General features: G+C 42.9%; 1 protein-coding gene across 2 annotated transcripts in view; it reads left to right on the top strand.

Moving 5' to 3' along the window:
• Nucleotides 1-249: 249 nt before the first annotated feature.
• LOC139533900 (muscarinic acetylcholine receptor M2-like) overlaps nt 250-12,945 on the top strand; it is an 80,197-nt gene continuing 67,501 nt past the window's right edge. Inside the window, exons 1-2 of one of the 2 annotated variants that reach the window (XM_071332378.1) lie at nt 251-463; nt 4,197-4,347. The gene's annotated coding sequence lies outside the window, so the exon portion shown is untranslated. Of the gene's footprint in view, nt 464-4,196; nt 4,348-12,945 lie in introns of both variants that reach the window. The other variant, XM_071332380.1, reaches the window with a different exon arrangement.

Raw genomic sequence — 12,945 nt, 5'->3', positions numbered from 1 at the left:
ACCCAGACGACATTTCACAAGTAATGCAAATCAAGTTTAGGCACATTCAGAGCACAAACAATGCAACCATGATAGGACATGTATAATTTGTATAGTATACAATATAATTATCACGCAGTTTGCAACTCTGCATACAATCAGTGTATAACATCACCGCCGGTTTTGTTCGTCAAAAAGCAAGACAGGTACGCAGGGGATTTCACCGGCAACAAATATTCTAAGAAATTCTGCACTCTGCACCGCCCCCCTCTAACTCTCCAACTCTCTCTCTCTCTGTCTCTCACATACACGCTCTCCTCCCTCGCCACTTTCTCCAGCCAAGAAGCCAGCTTTGCCTCCCCAGCTTTACTCTACAAGCATGTCCTCAGACGTGCAGCCGTGTGATGAAGCGGACCAACTAACTTCCAGAGAGCACCGGACGAAGGAAACCCGCTGCACGAGTAGCAGAAAAGCCTGAGAGCAGGTAATTAACTCAACAACATAGGTCACGCAAATCTTAAGAATGTTTGGTTGGAGAACGGAGATAATTGCGCAAGATAAAAATTCGCTCAGTCAGTGTACGGGCGCATAACATTCGCGTGTAATGTAATCGTGCAATCTTTATAGTAGCCTATACATTTGATTGTTTTTATATGAATCTACTTGGGATACGTGTATAATGTAACAACATCAGACGTGGCAGGATACTGACAGAACTTTGTGCGCAACAAGCAAGGTTCGACTTGACCTATGGTATATGAATGTCTTTCTTGGGCATTCACTACATTATACTGAATCAACCAAATGCTATACAATAGAACATATCAGTAAGGAGTCATATTTCCTATCGGAAGATGTAATAAACGTGTTTATCAGTGACATGGGAGTGGAGATGGTTTGCGCTTTAGACATAGGTATCTGTATATTGTGCCATGCCATGATGCGGAATGGAATTGTCACATTGCGCAATGAAATTCAGCTTAGCAAATAAATAAATGATCATGGTGCTATGGAGATTGCATTCTATTACCTGCTGTTGTCGTCAATATTGGAATGATTCTCTTTTATTTTGGAAAAGTAAAAAGTATTTAATTCTCATATGATCCACATCTTATTTTCAGTGGATTGTTTCTGCATCCAACATAAATGAAACGATATATACAAGGGTGTTATACAATGTTACGATAATAATATTTAATTAGTTGTCTTAATAATTACAATGATTATAAAGGGAATATTACATTTTCCACCATTTGCATGTCTGTTGCCGATCCATCAATGGAACGGTTCCTTTCTCTATGGGAATGGTATTGCGCATCCCCGTGCCAAGCATCTCTCCAGCATAACAGCAAGCATTTCGTGAGAGTTGGCAAATTGTTTTTCAAAGCAAGTTCAACAATCGAATTTTCCGCTTGGGCTATGGGCTACTAGAACTGTATTGCGTTAAGATGTTATTCCATTGTGCGACACAAAGAGGGTATACCATTTAAATATACCGTTGATTTGTGTTTTGTATATTTGTGTTTAAATAAAAATATAGAATAATCGTAGTCATTTTGCTGTGAAGTATGAAGCATCCGGAAGTTGACGCATGATTTGGACTCGATGTCCTTGATTTGGAGACCTTCATACCTCGTGCAAATACGACTCTGTCCATCCAGTGGGGACAGAATGCTATTGCTGTGTCCCCTACCCCACAAAGGAAGACAGGGAATGGTTTGTCGATTTCGTCGCCAGCCTCCATTAATTTATGCACCCCACCATCATAACGATAAATGGACAGCACGCTGCATGAACATACGTGCTGGAATATGTTAAAGAGAGGATCTTCAATTATTTCACCCAATGCGCAATGAGTTTACTCGTGGTTGTTTTGCAGTGGTGTTGAGAGAAGGGTTACGATTTAGTGACAAACAACAGGGTTTGTTCGACTGTGATGAAGCTGCATGTCTCACTGAATGTGCGCGTAAAAGCGCGCTTGGCACTGCGCGAGCAACCCCGAAGGATGAGTTTGGATATGGCTGGTGCATGTTGACACAGATTAGCAGATTGTATGATTGTATAACGGACAGCATTAACAAGATTGTGAGCGATTCCAGATTTCTCAACAGATCAAATAAGAGGGCTTGCCTCATTATCTAGGTTGCATGATGTGTTTCCGAAATTGCGTCAAAATCAAGTTTTGAAATGAGCCACTGCTTTTGTGTTTTGAGGTCGCTGGAAGCTGGTGAAATTCCTCACGACAACGTCACAGTCGTGTCAAGCTTTTTGAGTCTGGAAAAGAAAAATGTGCTTTGCATCGATTACCATCTCCATGTGATGTATGGGTCCCTGTGATCTCCAATAAAACTCTGGTCACACTGCGGGAGAATAAATGTGCCTGGCTATTCATAAATAGCCCCATAGACTCACATCAGGATATGCATTTATCAGACCGGGATAAAGACACACTGTCTCGACTGTCCCATCTGTAAACTGTTAAATATGATTGTTTTTGATCGAGTTGACAGGTGATGAGAAAAAAATATTACTTTTTTTATAGATGAAGAATCAGTGCTTGCATTACTGATTGGTCTCCCAAGTCTAAATGACGTTGGCCATTTAACAGATTGGAGAGGGGGCGAATCCTTTGAAGACGGATGCAAATGTACCTCTTGCTAATGTGTCTGGTGTGTTTGATTAATTAGTGCACTTGATGCATTTGAGGTCCAGGTGCAGGTTGAAAAACGTGGTCATCATTTATAACAAAAAGGCACGGACTCTGCACTCTCTCTTTTACGTGCGTAAGTGCACTGGTAATTATTAGGAACAATGTGACCCTGAATTCATTGTTGAAATGAATTGGTTTTGTGAGATAAAGACTGGGCAGACAACACTAGACCAATTGAATACTGAATAATTGTTGGTAGTGGTTTGGTTCTTGCAAAGTGTATTTGGTTCTGGTACAGCTTGGCTGATAGGGTGCATTCTGGTGCTCACAATTAAGAGCCTTTAACAGAATGGTTATTGGTATTGCCTTTGCGCTATCTTCGCAAATATAACATGCACGGGTAACCTAATTCCATTTCCAGAGGAAAATATGATTGTTTTTTGTACAGCACTGCCATGTACAGCACAGACCCGGAATACATTTTGTGTATTTCGTTTTTCAATATGACGTGCTTGCCATCAGCTATGGTGCAGATCAGACACACACCATTGCATCAGATTATTTGTATCCTACATTATTATGTGAGCGAGCTTTTGAGAAGGTATTTTGTACCTCATATTCCCTGTCACAAACATCACATTTCTGAAAATATACAAAGGCCCTTATATAATTGCTGAAACGCTTACTCGACTGATTTTTCCTGATTCCCTCCTCCACCGCAGGTGGGGTGAGCAACAGTACACTTGTATAATATTTTACAGTTTAAGATGTATTAAGCTGCATGGTCAAGGGGTCACGCAGCACAGTCCTAGCAATTTGTGTGAAAAAGTTGCACAATTCTTTAAGCTGTCAGTGAAATCTATACAATGCGTTGTCGACTTATTCACAGGTAAATACTCTAGCTATTTTCGTATTGGTTATCATACAAGCTGTACCGAGCGAGGTTGTTTTGGAAAGGACCTGTTTTTTTACCACTTATGGTAGCATTTGCTGGTATTTTCATGTGCTTCTTCAGTAAAGATTTACTAAGGTTACACATCGAGGACACAGTCAGTACATAACTGTCAATATATTATCGATATCACATTAGAGACGCAACCATTAAAGAGTAAGCATCATTTCCCTGTGCCGTTGTGGTTTATGACCATGATTATCTCATACTGTACTGTATAGGCATATACTAACCCTTAGGGTAACACGCTGTATAGGGCTCATAACCTATATTCTATAGACTTGGAGAGCTGTATCAATGTGAATATGTTACGCTGCATATTGGCTGCTGTGGATGACATGCTGGCTTACTAACAATGTGAGTAAAGAGGAAGAATGGGATTTGAGTTTGTGTGTAGGGAGAAGCTATGGATTTATTCATTTTTAGCTATAGGGTCGTTTTTTATCAGTGTTCATTTTTGTTTTACACTCATTCTCCAATGTATTTACACCAACCATGAGATAGATGTTGAGTTTGTTCAATGTCATCCCACTAAAGGTGGGACATATTGACGGGCTATATTTGGCAGAGAGAGTTACCATTCAGTGAGATGCTATTTGTGTGTTTTCTCTATAGGGTCATCCCAAGCTGACCCCATCCGGAGACTTCTTCCTGGGCTGAGCACAATGGTGACTGTTTGACAGTGAAAGTGGAGGTTTACTGTATAGTAGCTCAGCTGGAGTTCCTCACCCCTTCATGACATGCAGTGAGCCGATGCCCCCAGCAGGTATGGTGGACAATTGTAATTAAGATTAATGACCTATTGTGATTTTTAAGTTGTTGCTGCTCCAGAACATATTAGTTACTTACACTTTTCTAAATGGATTTCATGTTTTGCATATCAGCCATCTATAGAGTTGTGGTCTGTTAGGAGAGCAGCAAGTGTCTGCGTGAGAGGGGCCACTTGAACAGCTCTTGAAGTCACACAGGTTCCCTGCCTCACTTGATAGAGCAGCTGTTTAGGAGCAGAGTAAACTAAGGTAGCAGATGTAAAATAAACACCTGAGCGGGGTCCCCGCATCCGGTTTTCAGGAGGAAAGGAAGCTAGGTTGAAAATACTGTATCCCTGAAAACAAGATGTTTCCCCCTGAGGGTGGGAGCAGAACAGGCATGATAATTACTCACTTGTTTAATACAATTGCAAAGTTAACACTTAACACATAATACACTTCCAGCTTTGCCTATACATTCCCACCATGTGCGCATCAGGTATGGTCACTTTTAAATGAACCCAGGCTCTAATGGAACGTTTGCGAGGCTGGCACCAGGGGTGCATTTGATATAGCAGTGAGGAGCAAAGGTGTCTTTTTAAAAGTTTACATTTAGTCGGTTATGTGTTTGATTAAACGGACATAGGCCTTTAGAGCATTAACCCAGCGGTGGTGGGGCTAATCCAGCGGTGGTGGGACTAATCCAGCGGTGGTGGGACTAATCCAGCGGTGGTGGGACTAATCGAGCGGTGGTGGGACTAATCGAGCGGTGGTGCGGTGCACATCAGTGGAGCTGAGAGATGGCACCAGTTGAAAGGAATGCCTGATTATCACACTTTCAACCACAGCAGGCTGACACATCTACACTGTGCTGCTGGTGTTAAATCACACTTTTTAATTTTATTCCTATGCAATTAAAAGGTTATTTTTGCTTTGTATGGATAAGCTGAGGCACCAGCGATGGAGGCTTGTAAAGGAAGAGGATGTAATTAAGCTAAAATGGGAGAATGGAATAAGAGCATGTGCAAACCTTCTACTCTTAACGTGTTCAGCACAATGGAGCGGTAAGGAAGTCCTCTCTAGACGGGTTCTTGAGCAGCAACATTGACCATGCTAGTCACCACCACTCAGAACACAGAGATGTGTTGAGATACAGCATGCCCATCTCCGGTCCAAATAAGTACTTACATTGCATGCTTTCCTGATGCAACTCTGTAGCCTATATTCTGTAACAATAGGGTTCTCGCAAGCCTGAGATTCAGCTCAAGGAACATCGAAAAAATCGGACAATCAAACCAGTCACGGCGCATAAAATCCAGCTGATTTGTACTGTCATAACAGCAGTCATTACACCTGGAGCAGATGATGGGTTATTCATCTGACGTTGAAGGACTCAGAACTTATACAGACTGTACTGTAGGAACTCCACAGCACTGAGTGATGCTCCTCCAGATCTTTGTCTAGCACTGTGAAGTATGGATCAAATAAAATAGTGTCATTGCATTTCCTACAAAGACTATTGGAGGTCGTTGAACTAAGCGGTATGTTGTGTGTTTTTGTTCTTCTTCTGTGCATTGTGTCAGCATATTTCATAAAAAAATGCTGAAGAGATGTAGTGACCCGGTAATTGGTTGTAAAACCCAAGCTTGCTGTTTAGTATTTCAGGGCTCTCTAGTCTATACGGTGGTGAATTACACTTCCTCAGATGAACCCAGTGATGATTGTAGTGTAAAAGCTTGATAGAATACATCAGAAGCCATTACTCTTCAAAATTGGTTCTAGGTGATCTGTTTAGTGTCCCACAGGGGGAGACCTGAATACATTAAATCATGCAGGTTGGCATTTATTGGGATGACTTATGTAAAAGCTTATGTACTGGAGGAAGCTCTGCAGGGTAGTCACTAGCTGGCACAGCCACAAAGTCATACAGTCGGATTTTAAACGTAACCCTCCAGGACAAGATTCATCCCAATAAACGTCAACATGCTTTAATCATGGCCGGAGAAAATTGAAGATCTGTTGATATCATTGTAATGAATCATCCACGCTGTATCTCTCTCTAACTCCCTTTCCTGGTCTCCTCCCTCTGAATTAGCCAGGCATCTAAAAGGTTGCAGTGTCTTTGTGGTGCATCGTGACACTGTTCCATTCTAATCAAGAGGGTTCACTGCATTACCCTTGGGCTAGCAGCTAGCCTATCAGCTATTGTTGGGACACAGATTAGAGATGGAAGAAAGAGCTTCCCACTGCTGTCTGTAAACAGTGCCGAATCCTTTGTTGTACCATAACAGAGACCCAAGACTGCTTAGTAATAGTAGTACTACTAAGTAGTAGTACCATCGATATCACAAGATATTTCTCTGCCTGTTTTCGGTTCTCAGACACAGCTGAGGAAGCCTCAGGTGTTCCTAAGTCCTGCCACTCATCCAGTAATAATTCCGGCTGTCAATCCCGGTGCTTAATTGCACTAAGCCTCGGCACCGGATAAATCCGGGACTGCGCTTCTAGCTCCATTATTATTGGCTCCATAAAACATTCAGCACTCCCCGCTCCCGTTGGAACCATGGCGGAGCAGTGACATTGTCATTTTGCAGCCAGATCTAATTCCTCCATGATGTGGGATTGGAAGATTGGAAGACAGAAGACATGGAGAGATGGTTTTCCCTCCCTGCCCTCTGACCTCTCACACACAGGTTGGCTATTGGAGTTACATTTGATGGCGAGGGACACAGAGAATGAGTTCAAGAGAGGAAAGTGTTAAGGGGTGATTATTTTTCCAATCCCCCCCCCTAGACTCAGTAGGTAGAGAATGATACAGCCAGCCTGGCTCATCTGGCTGTTATTGTTACCAACTCTACCCAGACAGAATATACTGGACTCTAGAGGGATGTTTTCCACCACAGTGCTACTGCTGTTGCTGCTGCTGACTGTGTGAATGTTTGTGAGGGAGCCTCGTGTCAATTTCTCCCCTTTCGGGTCATGAACACTAACGAGCAATTAGACAGGAAGAGGGACGATGATACGAGGCTGAAAAAATGTCTCCTTACAGTCCTGGTGAGTTTGAGCTCTTTCAGGCAGAGTCTGACAGGACTGGGCCTTTAATCATTCACAGCCACTAACAGGACCAGTGAGACTGTCTGAATGGGTCTGTGTTATGTCAGAAAGAAAGATAGCATCTCAAACATTTGACATTCACACTCCAGGAAGCACGTACAGATACACACGCACATACACTCATGGTCTCACAGCACACTGGCACACATACGCACACACACACACACACACACACACACACACACACACACACACACACACACACACACACACACACACACACACACACACACACACACACACACACACACACACACACACACACACACACACACACACACACACACACACACACTCCACACTCCTATGCCCGTCCTTTTCTCTTCATTCACCATTCCCTGGATCACCGTCATCATCTCTCTTTCCTGTTTCTCATCTACACACTTAGAAAAAAAGGTGCTATCTAGAACCTAAAACAGTTCTTTGGCTGTCCCCATAGGAGAACCCTTTGAATAACCCTTTTTTGTTCCAGGTAGAACCCTTTTGGGTTCCATGTAAAACCTTTTCCACAGAGGCCTCTACATGGAACCCAAAAGAGTTCTGCCTGGAACCAAAAACGGTTCTACCTGGAACCAAAAAGGGTTCTCCTATCGGGACAGCTGAAGAACCCTTTTGGAATGCTTTTTTCTAAGAATGTACCTTACAATTATGCCCTCTTTCTCCTGGATACTGGGCTCCCCCCAAAGGTTGACATGTCTACCAAGGTGATAGTGTCACGCCCTGGCCTTAGTTATCTTTGTTTTCTTTATTATTTTAGTTAGGTCAGGGTGTGACATGGGGGATGTATGTGTTTTGTATTGTCTAGGGGGTTTTGTATGTTTATGGGTGCTGTGGTTTAGTTGGTTAAAGTGTCTAGTCTAGGTGTATGTATGTCTATGGTTGCCTAGATTGGTTCTCAATTAGAGACAGCTGTCTATCGTTATCTCTGATTGGGAACCATATTTAGGCAGCCATATATTGCCAGGTCGCAATTGTAAATGAGAACGTGTTCTCAATTTGCCTACCTGGTTAAATAAAGGTGAAATAAAATAAAATAAAAAATTCATTAGGTAGTTCGTGGGTGATTGTCTATGTGTAGTGTTTAGTGTCAGCACTATTTGTTCTATAGCTTCACGTTTGTCGTTTTATTGGTTTGTATAGTTTGTATAGTGTTCTTCGTTTCGTTTTCGTCTTCAATAATAGAAGATGTATTGTTATCACGCTGCGCCTTGGTCCTCCTCTCTTCCACAATACGACGATCGTGACAGATAGGTTAATCATGTGTATTTCTTTAATTAATTCAGAATTTCCCCTGTCCTAGTGGATCTGTTGTTTTCCCATCCTCAGCCATTCACTTTCAAGAACTAAGTGTTTTGAGCCCCTATGTAAAAGACTAACATGGTTTTAAAGGTCATTCTCACACTTTAAATTCAATTGTACTCTTAAAAGGCCTTAACATCTTAATTACTAATCCTTATTGTAAACCTCTGTAATTCTATGTCACCTTTGCCCTGGTCCTGTCCTCCGACCATTAAGGAACCCTAAATGCCCCGTCAAACTAGAACGCTTTATTTAATTCTCAGTTCAGTAGATTCTGCCAAAACGTACCATTGAAAGGAATTGGCACGAAATTACAGCATCAATCCATTTTTCCATTTAGTCCTGTTGCGAGCCTCTTGCAACATAAATACTATCTCTTTTTTTGTGAATGTTCAGAACTGCAGAATGTGCCAAAGAAGCGAGTCTGTAAATTGCCTATGCAATTTTACAAAGCAATTGTGCTTCTCCCATCCCAGTGTCAGTGGAGAAAAAAAAGGCAATCTGCGAAAATTGAACTTCAATTAGAGTAGTGGAGAGGCTACTGCTTCACACAAAAGCTCCATTTTGTACAGGCCTACATGCTCTCACCAGCTAAACACAGGCTCTGAAGATAATGACGGAATCATAGCAGAGAAAAATGCTCCTGTCCAAGACGCTGGCTAATTTAAGGAGCAGAAAGGGAAAGGGGGATACCTAGTCAGTTGTACAACTGAATGCATTCAATTGAAATGTGTCTTTCCGCATTTTTTATTTTTGTCAGCTATGGGATTCAATCCAGCAACCTTTCGGTTACTGGCCCAACGCTCCTACCCCAATGGTGGTGGATCATGTTGAATACGTGTTAAAACCGAGCAATACTAATGCAGGCAATGATCATTTGAGGTTACAGATTCACCGGTGTCTCAGTTTATTCTAGTGCATTTGTGAGTGCAGACCTGTTTATACTGTAGCTTCAGGTATAACTCATCTCACCTTTTGTTTCTTTTTCCACTATGTTGTGTAGTAAAGCCCGGTTCTTTTATGTGCTCAGCTGGTCAGATTTACTGCGGCTGTCCATTCTGTCTAACTATACGTAAACGCAAGACAAATGCCAGATAACGGTTGTAAAAACCACTGCCTTGTTAGTCTTGGATGGCATTTCGTAGATGTCTGTTTTCTTTCTTGTTATTTCTCAGAAAGAGCAAAGATGTGTGTCTAGCTGTGCCCAGGGGGACAGTGGAGGGAAATCACTAGAGGATGTAGATATATCCCAAGGAGGAAGAGCGACTGGGACAAAGAGGAAACAGGGAAATGACATACTTCCACTATCAAAACAAGACCAGGACGACTCCAGACATATGATATTTCAGAGACATTTCCATAAGCCATAAGCACAACATGTCCGGATCATCCAATACCTAGATATCTAGCTAACTTTCTCAACCTCAAGCTGTCAGTGAGAGAAACTACCAGCCATTTGGCCTATAGACCTGCTGCACACAGGTCCATGGCTAGACCTGACATTCTTGAAGATACCATTGTGGACAAAACTCTTTCCAGGTGGCTGAATTGACATTTGGAATAAATGCCACGGAGAAGGAGTGTATTTCAGTTATTTGTGTGTGTTTTAGGAACTGTGCATGCCTTCCCCCCGCTGATTCAATGTGGTATTTATATGGAAGTTCTGTGGGTTTATGAAAGGATTTATTCTTTCCGTTATTATCTTTAGACTCCCCGTTGAGTCAGTTAGCCGTGTCAAACTGAACGGCCTGTCTGATATGCTGTTACTTGAGTTGACAGAGACAAGGTTGCCGAGGGAGCCCAGAGAATACAGTGTGTCAGTGTAACACAAACACACTCGGGGGATAGATTCTCTGAATTCACACCCTCTGATAGACCTCTCCAGAAACCATCCAAGAAAGGAGTCAGGACGCTGAAGAAAAAGAACAAGAAGCACAACCAGAGAAAAACTCTGGGCTTGTCAGACCAGGTGGAACAAAGACGAGTAGAGAACAATGAACAGGCAAGCGAGCGATAAAAAAAGAATTCCAGGACAAAATCAGAGGGGCTTCAGCTCAGAGGCAAGTGATAAATGGGAGCTTTTAGAATGCAGGAGACAATGTTCTCTCTGCTTCAACGTGTTCCGTGAACGTGGAGGTGGAAGGTATTTGGGTATTGTCCTACTGGTCTATCTCATCAGTCAGGATGGTGGCCACCTGGCCATAGATATATCAGACCAGATGCCGTGTGATGAGTGTGTCTGTAAACGTATTGGCCTCCGTACTGAGGTGGCGGTAGGTACAGACAAAATCCAATGTACTTTTTTGAAATCATTTTTTCGCTGTTTTTACTAGTCAGTCCCCATCCTTAAATACCCCTGGCTTTCATTAGAGAAAAGTCTGCAGCTCATTTTAACAATCAAGTCCTGTTGTGAGTATAAACAGCAGGCTGCAAAGGGAGGGATTGGTTGCCAAAGAGTAACTACTTTCTTCTGTAAATAACAGAATGTCTTTGGATATATAACAATAGGCTTGTATAAAGATGAATACATGCCGAAAAAAGTTGAATGAGAAATCTGCTCTGCTTTATTTCATCAGACAAACACTGTTGATATAGTAGACTAAACGTATGTGCATTCAATGTAAATATCATCTTTACTCCACAGACGTTGGTTCTGAATTGGCTGGTGTTGGCTGAGTGGTGCTGTTGACCCAACTGCCTCATTTTGCCTTTAAGGTCACTCGGATCCTTCTCATTATTATGTGCATGGTGAGAGAACATTTCTGCGAGCCAGTGGTGACTCACCATGGTCTTGCCTATTGACTAAAGTCTGGAGGCGTGACAGCTTTCACAGTTTTGGGCAGTGGAATGATGAACTGCACTTAAACTCACTAGTGTCAGGAGAGAGCATTAAGTCTAGGTGACATGAATGAGAAAAAAAAACATGCAAACAATGACTAACATTTTAACCTGTGTGAACAGGATGACAGTGGCTTAGACTTGGAGGATCAAACTCAACCACTTATTGGCTATGATGGAAAGGTCTCCAGAGTAGTACCACTACTTCAGCCTTCCTAGTTGATTTATGCCTGATTCATTTGGAATACGTCTCCATAGATCCAAACCAATATGGCCTCCTGTCTCTTAGTGTGTTGACAGTGACTCCCCGGTTGGCGGTATGAACCTGTAAGCAAAAATATGTTAAACAGGCTGGATAGAATCATTATGTCTGCCATCACATCAGGCATCACATACCTTGGAATTAATCCAGAAGGAACCGGATTCTTAGACTGAGTTAATTGAGAATTAAGCTGTGTAGTCTCGTGGCTCTGGAAAGAGATCCCAAGGGGGCGTCTTTCCAATTATCTATTAACTTGTGATTTATTGGTTCAGTTGTTCTCCTTTCCATCCCAACCTGACCTCCTTCTGTTTCTGTTCATTATTCTCCCTCTCCTCTCCCCACAGTCGCCTCATATTTCCTGTCTGTCTCCATCTCCCTCCCTCCCCTCGTGTGTTCTCTCTAGCTCTGCTGCTCGCCTTAGCGCAGTGATGGGCTTTTCCCATGCAGCTGGTTCTTAATGGAGGCCCTGCTCCAGAAAGCTGATGTTAATGTTGACTGGGATCACCGACTCTCCTCCGAGGCACAGAGTGGTGAGAAATGAATGTGCTACCTCCAGCCGGCCTGGCCCAATAACTTCTCATATATGGATTCTGAGGCCTGAACGGGGGGGGAAAGCGTACTGTTTGGGTTTAGAGGAAGAGGGAGGGGGGAGGGGGGAGGGGGGAGGAGTAGGGTGTTTATGATAGGATGTGTATGAGTGTATACTGATGTCTTAAGAAATGAAGGTGGATGATAGCACGTCATGAAGGATGATGAAGAAGGGTTAGTATGCATTTGGGAGACATCCATGCCTGACAGGACAGTGTGTTAATAAAACAGGGAAAGTGGGCCTGTTGCTCCCTCAAGCATTGGTTAGTCCGTCTTGCTGTCAACAGCATTGACAGTCAGCCTGCTCTGCTCCTGCTCTGCTGCGCCAACCTCCCTTAACCTCACAACCCTGTCTGACAGCCCTGGAGATGTGCTCTGTTCTGAGAAAGAGAGGTGTGTGTGTGTCTCCAGACGGTGCGGTTAGCCTCATTTACATCAGAGGATTCGTCATGACAGTGACCCTCGCTGACGAACGTAAGCAGACAGAGATGCCCCCCCCCCCCCCCCCCCCGTC

The sequence above is a fragment of the Salvelinus alpinus genome, chromosome 11 (assembly GCF_045679555.1).
Source record: "Salvelinus alpinus chromosome 11, SLU_Salpinus.1, whole genome shotgun sequence".
NCBI classification, from domain to species: Eukaryota; Metazoa; Chordata; class Actinopteri; order Salmoniformes; family Salmonidae; genus Salvelinus; species Salvelinus alpinus.
This window is presented reverse-complemented; position numbering and strand designations above follow the sequence as displayed.